The sequence below is a fragment of the Arachis hypogaea genome, chromosome 10 (assembly GCF_003086295.3).
Source record: "Arachis hypogaea cultivar Tifrunner chromosome 10, arahy.Tifrunner.gnm2.J5K5, whole genome shotgun sequence".
Lineage (NCBI taxonomy): Eukaryota > Viridiplantae > Streptophyta > Magnoliopsida > Fabales > Fabaceae > Arachis > Arachis hypogaea.
In genome coordinates this window covers 100,354,985-100,370,897 of record NC_092045.1, presented here as the reverse complement: position 1 = coordinate 100,370,897, position 15,913 = coordinate 100,354,985, and the positions used below count along the sequence as shown (strand labels likewise).

The 15,913-nt window shown below is 36.2% G+C and overlaps 1 protein-coding gene across 1 annotated transcript in view; it reads right to left on the bottom strand.

The window, feature by feature from the left end:
- Nucleotides 1–15,913, bottom strand: part of LOC112716128 (uncharacterized) — a 274,079-nt gene that overhangs the window by 234,786 nt on the left and 23,380 nt on the right. The gene's annotated exons all lie outside the window — the stretch shown is intronic.

Sequence of the window (15,913 nt, the reverse complement as noted above, 5' to 3'; positions counted from 1 at the left end):
CTATCTGAGTTCTCTAAGATGTCACTAGACCATTCTGCAGGTGGATCCATTCACCTAAAGAAAACGCCTGCAGAAGCTCAAGAACTCATTGACATGGTTGCAAATAACCAGTTCATGTACTCTTCTTAGAGGAATTCTGTGAGTAATGAGACACCTCAGAGGAAGGGAGTTCTTGAAATTGATGCTCTGAATGCCATATTGGCTCAGAACGAAATGTTGACTCAGCAAGTCAACATGATTTCTCAAAGTCTGAATGGATGGCAAAATACATCCAATAGTACTAAAGAAGCATCTTCTGAAGAAGAAGCTTATGATCTTGAGAACCCTGCAATAGCAGAGGTAAATTACATGGGTGAACCTTATGGAAACACCTATAATTCTTCATGGAGAAATCATCCAAATTTCTCATGGAATGATCAACAAAAGCCTCAACAAGGCTTTAATAATGGTGGAAGAAATAGGCTCAGTAATAGCAAGCCTTTTCCATCATCTTCTCAGTAACAGACAGAGAATTCTGAGCAGAGCACCTCTAACTTAGCAAACATAGTCTCTGATCTGTCTAAGGCCACTTTAAGTTTCATGAGTGAAACAAGGTCCTCCATCAGAAATTTGGAGGCACAAGTAGGCCAGCTGAGTAAGAAAGTCACTGAAACTCCTCCTAGTACTCTCCCAAGCAATACTGAAGAGAATCCACAAAGAGAGTGCAAGGCCATTGACATACTTAACATGGCCAAACCTAGAGAGGAAGGAGAGGACGTGAATCCCAATGAGGAAGACCTCATGGGATGTCTCTCAAGCAAGAAGGAGTTCCTTATTGAGGACCCAAAGGAATCTGAAGGTCATATAGAGATCATAGAGATCCCATTAAACCTCCTTCTGCCATTCATGAGCTCTGAAGACTATTCTTCCTCTGAAGAGGATGAAGATGTAACTGGAGAGCAAGTTGCTCAATATCTTGGAGCCATCATGAAACTGAATGCCAAATTATTTGGTAATGAGACTTGGGAAGGTGAACCTCCTTTGCTCATTAGTGAACTAGATATATGGGTTCAGCAAACGTTACCTCAAAAGAAACAAGATCCTGGTAAATTCTTAATATCCTGTACCATAGGCACCATGACTTTTAAGAAGGCTCTGTGTGATCTAGGGTCAGGCATAAATCTTATGCCACTCTCTGTAATGGAGAAGCTAGGGATCATTGAGGTACAGCCTGCCACATTCTCATTAGAGATGGCAGATGGATCACAAAGACAAGCTTATGGATTAGTAGAGGACGTGTTAGTGAAGGTTAAATGCCTCTACATCCCTACTGATTTTATAATCTTAGACACTAGGAAGGAGGAGGATGAATGCATCATCCTTGGAAGACCCTTCCTAACCATAGCAGGAGCTGTGATTGATGTTGACAGAGGAGAACTAGTCCTTCAATTAAATGGGGACTACCTTGTGTTTAAAACTCAAGGATCTTCTTCTGCAACCATGGAGAGGAAGCATGAAAAGCTTCTCTCAGTACAGAGTTAAATAAAGTCCCCACAATCAAACTCTAAGTTTGGTGTTGGGAGGCCACAACCAAACTCTAAGTTTGGTATTGAACCCCCACATTCAAACTCTAAATTTGGTGTTGGGAGTCCACAACATTGACCTGATCATCTGTGAGGCTCCATGAGAGCCCACTGTCAAGCTATTGACATTAAAGAAGCGCTTATTGGGAGGCAACCCAATTTTTATTTATCTAATTCTATTTTTATTTTTATTGTTCTTTTATGTTTTATTAGGTTTATGATCATGTAGAGTCACAAAACAAATACTAAAATTAAAAACAGAATCAAAATAGCAGAAGAAACAACACACCCTAGAGGAAGGGCTTACTGGCGTTTAAATGCCAGTAAGGAACATCTGGATGGCGTTCAACGCTAGAACAGAGCATGGATCTGGCGTTGAACGCCAGAAACATGCAGCAATCTGGCGTCTAAATGCCAGGATTGCACACTGAGGAAAGTTGGCATTTAACGCCAGAAACATGCTGCAGACTGGCGTTGAACGCCCAAAACAAGCATAGAAATGGCATTTAACGCCAGAAACAAGCATCAATCTGGAGTTAAATGCCAGGATTACATGCAGAGGGCATTTTACACGCCTAAATGGTGCAGGGATGATTAATCCTTGACACCTCAAGATCTGTAGACCCCACAGGATCACCTCAGAATCTGTGGACCCCATAGGATCCCCACCTACCTTCTCCCTCTCTCTCACACCTTTTCATAACACTCTTCCCCAAACATCATTCACCAATCACCTCAATCTCTCATCCACACCTACTTTCTCCCTCTCACTCACATCCATCCTTTCTTCCCCATAAACCCCACCTACCTTCAAAATTCAAAATCTCTTTCCCACCCAAACCCACCCTACATGGCCGAAACCTACACCACTCTCCCTCTCCTCCATATCTTCTTCTTCATCATCTATTCTTTTTTCTTTTGCTCGAGGACGAGCAACATTCTAAGTTTGGTGTGGTAAAAGCATAGCTTTTTTGTTTTTTCATAACCATTTATGGCACTTAAGGCCGGAGAAACCTCTAGAAAAAGGAAAGGGAAGACAAAAGCTTCCACCTCCGAGTCATGGGAGATGAAAAGATTCATCTCAAGGGTCCATAGTTCAGTAGTAGAGCATTTGAATGCACATCAAGAGAGCCCACTCATGGACCTCAACAAGAGCATGGAAATTCCCTCATTAAGAAATTCCTGAGATACCTCAGGGGATACATTTTCCTCCACACAATTATTGGGAGCAACTAAGGATAGGAGCACTAAAATCACTAGGGATCAAGCAACAAAGGCAAGGAAGAGACATAGAGGAGCTCAAGAGCTCCATTGGTTCCCCAAGAGGAAGATGCCACCCACACTAAGGTGGACTCATTCCTTAATCTCCTTGTCTATTTATTTTCTGTTTTCGATTTTTGAGCTTCATGTTTTGTGTCTTTATTATGTGATCATTAGTGTCTAGTGTCTATGTCTTAAAGCTATGAATAATTCCATGAATCCTTCACCTTTCTTAAATGAAACATGTTTTTAATACAAAAGAACAAGAAGTACATGAGTTTTGAATTCATCCTTGAATTTAGTTTAATTATATTGATGTGGTGACAATACTTTTTGTTTTCTGAATGAATGCTTGAACAGTGCATATTTTTTATCTTGTTGTTTATGAATGTTAAAATTGGTGGCTCTAGAAAGAATGATAAAAAAGAGAAATATTATTGATGATCTGAAAAATAAAAAAATTGATTCTTGAAGCAAGAAAAAGCAGTGAAGAACAAAGCTTGCGAAAAAAAAAGTGGCGGAAAAAATAAAAGAAAAAGAAAAAGCAAGCAGAAAAAGCCAATAGCCCTTAAAACCAAAAAGCAAGGGTAAAAAGGATCCAAGGCTTTGAGCATCAATGGATAGGAGGGCCCAAGAAAATAAAATCCAGGCCTAAGTGGCTAAATCAAGTTGTCCTAACCATGTGCTTGTGGCATGCAGGTCCAAGTGAAAAGCTTGAGACTGAGTGGTTAAAGTTGTGATCCAAAGCAAAAAGAGTGTGCTTAAGAGCTCTGCACACCTCTAACTGGAGACTTTAGCAAAGCTGAGTCACAATCTGAAAAGGTTCACCCAGTCATGTGTCTGTGGCATTTATGTATCCGGAGGTAATACTGGAAAATAAAGTGCTTAGGGCCACGGCTAAGACTCATAAAAGTAGCTGTGTTCAAGAATTAACATACTTAACTAGGAGAATCAATAACACTATCTGAACTCTGAATTCCTATAGATGCCAATCATTCTAAACTTCAAAGGATAAAGTGAGACGCCAAAATTGTTCAGAAGCAAAAAGCTACAGGTCCCGCTCATCTAATTATAACTAATATTCATTGATAATTTGGAATTTATAGTATATTCTCTTCTTTTTATCCTATTTTATTTTCAATTGCTTGGGGACAAGCAACAGTTTAAGTTTGGTGTTGTGATGAGCGGATAATTTATACGCTTTTTGGCATTATTTTTAGATAGTTTTTAGTAGGATCTAGCTACTTTTAGGGATGTTTTCATTAGTTTTTATGCAAAATTTACATTTCTGGACTTTACTATGAGTTTGTGTGTTTTTCTATGATTTCAGGTATTTTCTGGCTGAAATTGAGAGACCTGAGCAAAAATCTTATAGGAGGCTCACAAAGGACTGCTGATGCTGTTAGATTCTGACCTCCCTGCACTCAAAATAGATTTTCTAGAGCTACAGAACTTCAAATGGCGTGCTCTTAATGGCGTTGGAAAGTAGACATCCAGGGCTTTCCAGCAATATATAATGGTCCATACTTTGTTCGAGCTTAGACGACGCAAATTGGCATTCAACTGCAGTTCCATGCTGCATTCTGGAGTAAAACGCCAGAAACACATCACAAACCAGAGTTAAATGCTAAAAACACGTTACAACTTGGCGTTTAACTCCAAGAGAAGCCTCTGCATGTGTAAAACTCAAGCTCAGCCCAAGCACACACCAAAGTGGGCCCCCAGAAGTGGATTTCTGCATTTAGACTTATTTCTGTAAACCCTAGTAGCTAGTTTAGTATAAATAGAACTTTTTACTATTGTATTAGATATCTTTGGTCTCAGTTTTAATCTATTCTTCATCTTAGGAGACTATTGATCACGTTCATGAGGGCTGGCCTCTCGGCCATGCCTAGACCATCACTTATGTATTTTCAACGGTGGAGTTTCTACACACCATAGATTAAGGGTGTGGAGCTCTACTGTACCTCGAGTTTTAATGCAATTACTACTATTTTCTATTCAATTCAGCTTATTCTTGTTCTAAGATATTCGTTGCACTTCAACATGATGAATGTGATGATCCGTGACACTCATCATCATTCTCACCTATGAACGCGTGACTGACAACCACTTCCGTTCTATCTTAGAACGAGCGAATATCTCTTGGATTCCTTAACCAGAATCTTCATGGTATAAGCTAGAATTATTGGCGGCCATTCTTGAGGATCCGAAAAGTCTAAACCTTGTCTGTGGTATTCCGAGTAGGATTCAGGGATTAAATGACGTGACGAGCTTCAAACTCGCGATTGTTGGGCGTGGTGACAGACGCAAAAGAATCAATAGATTCTATTCCGACATGATCGAGAACCGACAGATGATTAGCCATGCTGTGACAAGAGCATTTGGACCTTTTTCACTGAGAGGATGGGAAGTAGCCATTGACAACGGTGATGCCCTACATACAGCTTGTCATGGAAAGGAGTATGAAGGATTGAATGAAGGCAGTAGGAAAGCAGAGATTCAACAGGAACAAAGCAGCTCCATACACTTATCTGAAATTCCCACCAATGAATTACATAAGTATCTCTATCTTTATTTTATTTTTATTTATCTTTATTTTCGAAAACCTCCATAACCATTTATAATCTGCCTAACATAGATCTACAAGATGACCATAGCTTGCTTCATACCAACAATCTCCGTGGGATCGATCCTTACTCACGTAAGGTATTACTTGGACGACCCAGTGCACTTGCTGGTTAGTTGTGACAAAGTGTGATTCACGTTTGAGAGCGCTACCAAGTTTTTGGCTCCATCGTTGATGATCACAATTTCGTGCACCAGGTGCCCACTTATTTGAAAGTTGGCCACGCTTTTTTACTGCCACGCTTGAAAAGCATGGCGATAGAGGGAAATCGGCACGCTTTTACGAGGGTGGCCAGTGATTAAAAATTTGGCCAGCCTTTTTTTGTCACGCTTAAAAAGCGTGGCCATAGAGAGAAACCGGCACGCTTGAAAAGCGTGGCTATACCGTGTTTATTTTGGCACCGTAAAAAAACGTGCCGATAGAGTTCCCTCCCCTAAAATTTAGTTTCCCACCTATTTTTTCCCACACTTAACCTTTTTTTCTAAGTTATCAAATTTAACCCTAAAAATGATAACAACAACACACTAACTTTACATTGTTATCAAATTCACTTTTAACCCTAAAATTCACTTTCAAACCCTAAAAGGCACCGTCAGCTTCATCCATCTTCATCGCTCAGCTTCATCTTCTCGAACTCAGCCTTCATCATTCATCCATCTTCATCGTTCAGCTTCATCTTTTCAAACCCAGCCAGCTTCATATTCTCGAACCATCTTCATCACTGCCCTTCATTGCACCCAGCCTTCATCGCCTTCATCGTCACCTTCATCATTCATTATGGTGGTCTTCCTCGAGCTTGCCGTCACCATCACCGTCAGTGGTCATTGTCTTCCTCGACGCTGCTTTGAAAGGGTTTTGAGTGGCTTTTCCTTGAAAGGTTTAGAAAACCCTAATCTCCATCACGCCACCATCTATCTCACTGTTGCCACCCTTCGCGCTCAAGATCGCAACCAGGTTCGTTGTTAGCCAGCTCGCCATTCCTCTTGTTGTTTTGCTTGTCGTCCCTCTCGCCGTTCTGGTCGTAGTGCTGCTCGCTTCTCTATCGCGGTTCTGCTCGCCGTGCTGCTCGAAGGTTAGTGCTCAGTTGTGCTTCATCTTAATTTTTTTAAAATGTTCCATTTAGAAATCAATCAAGAAAATTGGATGATTAATGGAATGTTTTCTGCTGTTAACTTTTTATTGAATTGATTAGTGATTAGCTCTTGCTGTGCTGCTGTTTTAATTTGTAAAGTAGATTATTATTGAATGTTTTCTATTGTTTTATTGATTAGTGATTAGGGGTGGCAGTGGGGCGGGTAGGGGCGGGTTTTTGCCCTACACGACCCCGCCATGCCATCCTGTTATGCATATACTACCCGCCCCATCACTATCCGCAGGTAGTAAATTACAGAACCTGAACCCGCCCCACCCCGACCCGCCCCTATAAAAATTAAATATTTTAATTTTTACCTATTCATATATAAATTAAGACAAAAATTTAAAATTCATAGATAAATTAAAATACAAACATAAAATTCATACAATGTCATTAGCTAAAATAACTTGAAATTAAGAAAAAAATATTGTTAGAGCACCACAAATTTAACACCATAATAAAGAAATTACAATATTAGATATAAAATGATCTTCAACCCTTATTCTTGTTCACTTTCAACATCTTCATCATCATTAAAAGTTTGCAAATCAAGATTTAAATCTGAAAATTAAAAGAGATAACAATTAACAAATTAATCGGTACTATGAAAAAAATTAACATAAATGAAGATTAATCAATATATCACCTTTACTTCCCAAAGGTGTCCACAACCAACTTTGGTCACACATCAAAGCTTCAATTATGTTTTGTTTGAGCTTTGCACGATGAGGAAAAATCACACGATCACTTGTACTAAAAGCAGATTTAGAGGCAACAGTAGACACCGGAATAGCATATATATCCTTAGCTATTTTTGCAAGAACTTTAAATTTCATCTGATTGTTCTTCCACCATTTCAAAACATTAAAGTTAGGATCATTTGGAGGATGAATTTCCTCCTCAAGATAATGATCAAACTCAACATTCACATATGAACTCCTTGTCATTTTTCTTCTTTTAAGATACACCATATAATCATCACCCCCAAATAAACTTGCATTTTCACTTTCATTAAGTTCTTTTATACCAACACCAACACCAACACTGACATGTGACACATCAGAATTTATTTTTTGAGTGTATTCATTAACCAACTCATTACACAACTGATGGATTCTATCAACTTGCTTGGAGCATTCTGTTGGATCAGGATACATTTTTTCAAATTGAAACTCAACCCCAACCATGTTGTACTTAGGGTCTAAAACAGCAGCAACACCCATAATGCCATGAATTTCATCCTAATACTTTTCAAATTTCTTCTTCATGTTAGATGTCATATTAGCAATTAATGGATTAATAGAAATTTTTCATTCATTCAATGACACTTTTGTTTTACAAACCAAAGTAAAATAAAGATTAGCAGTCTGAAATTTAGACCCAGAAAATAGTTGAGTAACATCATAAAACAATTTCAATCTCACATATTTCCTTCGCAAGTTCCCACTCCTCATTACTTGGCACAGTTTTATATTGGGGTTCCTTCTGCCTTAACCTAGGAAAGACAGCTTTATACAACAAAGCATTTTCTAACATCAAATAAGTTGAGTTCCATCTAGTTGGGCAATCAAGAACTAATTTCTTAGTAAATGAGATCGCTGTTTTAGCACACCAACTCATAAAAGTTTCGGTCCTTTTCTGTGTTGTAGTCCAATACAATACACTACTACGAATCTTTTCTATACTTTTCTTAACAATACTTAAGCCATCCTTCACAATCAAATTCAATATATGAGCATAGCAACGCATGTGTAACAATTTATCCCCCAGCATCAAGAATGAAGAATCTAAACGCCCCAATAGTCCATCTATCATAGCATCATTAGTAGAATGGTTATCCAATGTAATAGTGGACAATTTTCTATCAATGTTCCATTCTAACAATATTTTCATCAACGTTTCAGTGAGAACTTCACTTGTATGGAGACAAGGAACATAACAAAAGATGAAAAGATTAACAAACATGCATGCATTTTTAGATTAACCAAGCTCAATATATGAAAACAACACAATGTATAAAAGATTATAAAATGTTTAAAGTACCTTAATAGGCGCATATGCAACTTCCACGAACTATCAATATAGTGAGCCGTGACAACCATGTATCCTTTTTCTTGGTTGGAAGTCCACATATCACTAGTTATTGCAACTCTACTATCATTTTCATCTAGTTGAAGAGTTAACTTCCGCTTCTCGTCCCCATACATCTTCAAGATGTCTTTTCTGACAGTGTTTCAACTAGGCATTTTAAATGTTGGTTGCATTGAAGCCAAAGCTCGCCTCAATCCATGGTGGTCCACACAACTCATAGGATACTCATGCAAAATAATCATTTCAGCGACATATTTTCTTGTAAATGAAGGATCAAACACAAAACCATCTTCATTCACTTTTTTTCTTTTGTGATTGTTTTGACAATGATTCAACAATTGATGATTGCCTAAAGTTTGCCACCTTTACTCTCTTACAATATCGATCCACATGGTTCCTCAATGACTTGGTACCATTCCTCGGATTTGCACTAAGCACAGTCTTGCAAAACTTGCATTTCACCTTCCATCCACCTTCAACTTTCAAAATACTTCCAATAAGCACTCTTAACATGAGTTTTATTGTCACCTTTATTAGGAGTTGATCCTTCTGGAGTTGAGACATTATCCGTTGCTTGTGGAGTTTCTGAAGTTGGATTAGCATTACTTTGAACTTCAATTTCATTATCATTTGGAGCAACACTATTGCTTTGTGTGTCTTCTCTAGCATTACTAGCCATGAAGTAATTTGAAAACACCTATATCAATAAAATTAAAATACATGAGAGTATAAAATTAACATAAATCATATCATAAATGCATAATTACAAAATCAGAATAAACTAAATCAGATTGCACAATTACAAAATCAGAATAAAATCAAAATAAAAAATGCATAAAAATGATAATTCAAAGCATAAATACATAAGAACACCATGAGCATATTTCCTTAATTAAAACAGAACACAAAGCAACAGTTTCATCATGAATGTGAAACTCATTTCAAGATGATACTGAATAAGTTAGATTAGAAATTATTAATTCCATTATAATATTTAGTAATAATAAGATAATAGCCAAAGCATAGTTTATTTACACCACTTGAATGAAAAAGTAACAGCGTTATTGTATTTATTATGGCTTCCAAGATATTCCACTTATAACCTCCCCAATTCCCATCTCCATTTCCAAAACAGCACAAACGTCCATAGCAAAAGTGGTAATATAAAAAAGGGATACACAAAAGTCCAATTCATTTTTTTGTTTCATAGAAATGCTTTTTGCCTTTTTGAGCATCAAATTTTGGTATTAATAAAATAAACACACCCATATATATAATTTTTTTTAAAGCTTCAAACAACAAATATCTTTGCTTGTGTGTGAAGTTGAAACTTGAAAGTTGAGAGTTGAAAGCACTTTATTGCTACACAAAAAAGAGTGGACTCATATCTCATCTTTGACAATTGACACAGTCATAGGTTTAAAGTCTTCCCTACTTAAAAGGGTCTTTTGTTCACACATTCTTATTTCTTTCTTTGATCTTTGATCTTATTTTCCATCATCATTATCTTTGTGTTGTAGCCATCATCAATATCATTCATCAAATTGCAATAACAACATCAAATACATCATATTTCCTTAGTAAGCTGTTTCAAAATCAAAATAAAGTTGTTTCAACCCACCAAACTTAGTAACAAACTAAGGAAACTACCCAAACAATCTGTTATCACCCAAAAATAAAAGAACTTCTTCTTTGTCTATTCTCATGATACATCCAAAATTAGCCAGAGATTAAACATATCAAATCATTCAAAAAGAAAAGAAAGGATGGGATAGGGGCAAAAACTGTACCAATGCTATGCGGGGAGAATTTGGTGGAGGTGGCACGTTTCGGGACCAGGAGAGGCATGGACGAGGCTTGATTCCGATATAGAGGAGGCACGGGGTGGCTCGTCTAGTGCGTGACTTGGAGGCCAAAGAGAGCACAGAGGATTTCGGACTGAGAGGCGGCGCGGAGGAGGAGCGAAGGCACACGCGGCTTGAAGGAGACGCGGAAGAGATCGTAGAAGCACGCTGCGGAGGAGTGGCAATGAGATGATTCAACGAGTTACGATGGCAGAGACGAATTGCGTGGAGAAGCCGAGGAGGAGCGACAGGCACAGGCGGCTTGAAGAGTTAAAGCCTTGAAGGAGATGTGGAACTGGAGCATATTCGACGGCGGCACTGGGTTGACCCGCCATGATTCAAACCCGTCCCGCTCTGGGTCGGGTTTAAACCCGTCCCGACCGGGTAGGGGCGGGGCGGGTACCCGCGGGTACGGGTACTGCTGCCATCTCTATTAGTGATGACCACACGTCAAATAGAAGCATTTAAAGCAGGATTCAACTAGGTTAGATACTAGTCTTCATCAATAGAAAGGAGTTTTAGTTTTGATTAGATTATGTTTGGTATTAAATTCTCAAAGAGTTTTGATTGTTATTAGAAAGTGCCTAGTATTAAATTGTATTATATTTATTTATTTTAATCATGGCCTATTCTTGTCTCCCCCTTTACTAATTTTTTTTAATTATCCCCGAGACATGCTGAAAGAGAACTTGACGGGTTAAATTATATAGGATTAAATATTTTTTCCTTCTGCTGCTATTTCTGAACTTTAAGAGTTCACTGATACATAACATCAATAAGGTGGCATGTCATGAGTTGTTTTCTGTACATAGCCTTATCTATATGTCTTGTCTTGATATTGTTTGTGAATTAAGAAGGTGGTGTTTTACTGCTTGCGTCAATAAGGCAAACAGATGAGCTGGACTATAGTTGAAAAATTCGTTAAGGATTCTTTTTCCAGTTTACTTGAATTCAAAATTTTAACACTTGTCACTTGTTTCTTTCTTCTGGTCATTTCAAGTTTTTGACATATCATCTTTGCAAATTTTTATGCTCATCCTGGTCATTTCAAAATTTTTACTTAAGATTATATTTTATGCTCATCCTGATTGATGCTATTTTATTGATTTGCCAAGTATGATGACATGTGCTAATTACCTGAAGCTTTCTCCTTATTCTACCAAGGTATAATTCATCATATAGATTTGATGATTCATTATCATGCTCATTGAGGTTTCTTTTGGTACTAATTTACAATACCCCACATTTTCTTGGCAAGAAGTTATGTCCAATAAGCTACTCTATGCAATCAATGAGGGCTAAGAATCCTTTGATTTATCATGCGTCTCAAGAACTAACCAAGTTATCCCTGAATATTAATATGATGAATCAGGGCTTTTGAGGCTGAATCAATTTTTGGTTGCATGTACTTCCCTTCTTCTCATCTCAAATAATGGAGGCTGAATCGGATTGGCACATTTTCAAGGTGTAAAGGGATTCGCGGGGCTCATTTTAGCTATTAGTGTATGTTGTATTTTTCAACTAATAATTTTTTTTCACAAATGTGATGAAGGTTCATGTATGTTGGATGTGTTAATTTAAAATTATATAAAAAATTTTCCATTGTTGAAATGAGTCATTTAAATTATGATTCAAAATTATATATTAATTTTTCAATGTTAAATTAGAAAAATTCATAAACAAGTATAGTCATAAGTATTTTGATCTAAATAATCATATTTTTTGCTATTGGCACGTTTTTTAAGCGTAGTCATATCTTCTATTAATCATCAATAGCCACGCTTATCAAGTGTAGCCATATTTTCTCCTATTGGGATGCTTAAAAAGCATACCCATATCTTCTCCTATCGGTACGCTTTTGAAGTGTAGCCAAAACTACCCATTGGGCACGCTTCCAAAAGCGTGGCGAAGCGTACCTATAGGTTAAGACCTATGGCCGCATTTTTTAAGCATGGCAAGAGATGAAAGCGTGCCAACAAAAAAAGTGTGCCGATAGATCTTCAAAAGCGTGGCCATAGAGCAACCAGCACGCTGGCGGACGTGACCCTTTCAAAAGCGTGCCGATAGCTCAAAAAGCGTGGCGAAAAGCTATCCACACGTTTTTTGGTACTTTTTGGCATGCTTTAAAAGCGTGGCAGAAAGTTTATTTTCTTGTAGTGCGTTTATACTATATAGTTGTTTTCTTTAGTATTGAATATGGTTTTATTCTTTGATTGTTATTTTATATGATACGAAGATGTTTAGCTTAATAGGTTGCACTAGTGAGTATGGTTGGACTGTAAACATGGAGAGGATTATGAAGGCACAGACCTTGAGAGATAACAGTATGACTGGCTTCATATCTAGTAAGAAGACTATGGAGATCAAGCCTGACATACATCGGCATTATGGAAGAACTGACGAAGAAAACGGAAGATGATAAAATTAGGCATTTATTTGTTAAAGTTCATGAGAAAACATGTATTTTTTTTTGTTTAGTCATGTGTATTTTGATTTGAATTGGCAATTGCAAGTATATGTAATTAAAATTTACTTAGTTGGATTTGAAACAACTTTTTAATTTAAATATATATGCAATATATTAGCTTATTAGCTTATTTTTTCTTTCTATTTATTAAATTTAGTTTAAATAAATAATTTTATTAAAGTGTGCTATATATCCTTTTAAAAAGACAATTCCAAATAAATTTAGATAAATGTTGTTTTAGATATATGAAAAGACAACACTGAAAAATTTAGGTAAGTGTTGCTTTAGGTTTATGAAAAAAGTAACTTAAAAAAATATAAACAAGTTTTGCTTTAGGTATATGAAAAGGCATCTTAAAAAAATCTGAATAAGTGTTGCTTTATGTATTAGAAAATACAACTCGTAAAAAATGTTGTCATAAAGTCTTATTATCTAAAGTGTTGTGTTTGGGTATTCTAAAGCAACTCTTTCGTGGAGTTGCTTTTTTTTTGTAGAAAAGGCAATATTTTTTGAAGATTGCCATAAAAAGGGTTTTCTTTGATACACAAAAGCGTTGCCGTAGACCAAAGGTAACAACCGTATAGGCAACCCCCAAAAAGCATTGCATTTTGTCGGAAAGTGTTACCTATGATAAAAGGTAACACTTTTTCTTATTACAGGCAACGTTTTTAAAGGGTTGCCTCAGCTCGAATTTGTTGTAGTATAAATTACACAAAATTCAGCATAATTACTCATTGAAATTCGAAACTGAGGGGATGAGTAGTTGGGATAGAAAATAGAGCTTACCTATAAAATTGTTCCAATAGATTCGTAGAGCTTGACGCGGTAGCCGCAAACGGTGCGGCAATCGAAACTCGGAGTAGGAAGTTACGGCAAGTTGAATGGAGGACAAGGATTTTGCTCTTGTTCCCCTCTCTTGAATTTGTTTCAGCGTTCTTGCTGAATGAAGGAGGAAGAAGGGGTTTTCTTTCAGTGTGGGTAACTTTGTAGGTTGGGCCATGGGTCTAATACGGGTCTGGTTCATTCGGTTCAGTCCATGCACCCCAATCTTGGGCCAAATTCTTCAAAATTAGTGTTAAAATTCTAACTTTAATTAGGTTTATCTCATTAAACTATAAAATCTAATTTTCTAATTTTCTTGAATAAATGTTAATTTATGAGTTAATTATTTATTAATAATTCGGAGTTTACACTCCAACCTTGTTTTTCGAGCATAGCCATATTAAAGGCCCTAAGATCCTTGAAATTTAAACCTCCTTGAGACTTTAGTATATATATTACAGTCAATTTAATCTAGTGTATTTTCTTTTTTTCGTTCTTCTCTGTCTCCACTAAAACTACATTATCATCTTGTAAAATTCTTCCATTAATGTCCTTGAAAGCTTAAAATAGCTCAAAATATAAATACAAATAGCAGTTGTCACCGCCTTAATGAGCACTTCTTTATCACTGGCTGATAACAAGAATTGTTTTCACTGCTAAAGTTTCGTGGTAACTCTATCCTTAATATAATTAAAGATAACCTTCTTAGACTTGTTAACCACGGAAGGGAGACCCAAATATCTGTCCTGGTTCCCTATATGAGGCACTTGTAATACATCTACAAATTGATTCCTTATATCTCCGGTATGTTATATCTGAAAAAATCGATAATTTGCCTAATTTAATGACTTGACCACTAATTTAGAAATAGGTCTATAATACACTCAATAAGTGTTGACAATCCTCTTTTGTAGTTCTACCAAATAGAATTGAGTTGTCCACAAAAAATAAGTGGCTAATAGCAGGGCATATGCGATTAAGTCTCAAGCTAATAATTCCTTGCCTCTGTTCTCCTCTATGGAGCAGATGAAAGAGTCTCTATACACGAGAGAGAGAGAGAGAGAGAGAGAGAGAGAGAGAGAGAGAGAGAGAGAGAGAGAGAGAGAGAGAGAGAGAGAGAGAGAGAGAGAGAGAGAGAGAGAGAGAGAGAGAGAGAGAGAGAGAGAGAGAGAGAGAGAGAGAGAGAGAGAGGAATAAGAGATTGTCATTACACACTCCTTCATCCAGTCCACCTACTTTTTGCAAAAACCCATCTTCTCCATTAACCCAAACAAAATTCTATTCCACCATATCATATGCCTTATTTATATCTAGTTTGAGAGCCATCTTACTATCTTTATACCGCCTATTCTTAAAAAATGTATGAACTCATGAGCAATTAGCACATTATCACTAATAAGTCGACCCTTGATTATATTCTGATTTGGGCTAATAATTTTATTCATGACATTTAATTTTATAAAAATATTACTCAAATTAATAGGACAAATTTACTTCATAATATAAGCATTAGAGACCTTTAGTATCAAATAAATATTGGTATAATTAGAACCCTCATTAAATAACTATCTGAAAAAAAGTTAACCACTGTCTATATCACATTAGTCCTTATAATATTCCAAAATATTTGATAAAATTTAACAGTAATAAAGTGATATTAATCTGATAAAATCTACTAAATAGAAGGAGATATATTTGTAAAAAAATTCTAAAAATAATTTTTGATGTAATATTTTATAAACTTACTTTAAAAAATAATATTTTTCTATTTTTAATTTGAGTAAATCTAGATCAAGAAAATTTTTTTGGGTATTTTTTTATGCAAATAACAAAAAATTCAAATTATTTTAGAAAATTGATTTATTTTTTTACTTTCTAAATTTTTTTATATGTTTAAAAAAATATGGATGTCTTTTTACCACGAATTGAAAAATAATAAATTTTGATCATATTTAAAATGATCAAAATATCATTTTATTACTTGGAGAATCATCTCATAAAAAATTAAATGTTTTAAAGGTCAAAATTATAATTTATCATTAATAATATCAATGATTTCCACGAGTTTATAAAAAAAGAAAGAAATATACTAGCACTTTTTTG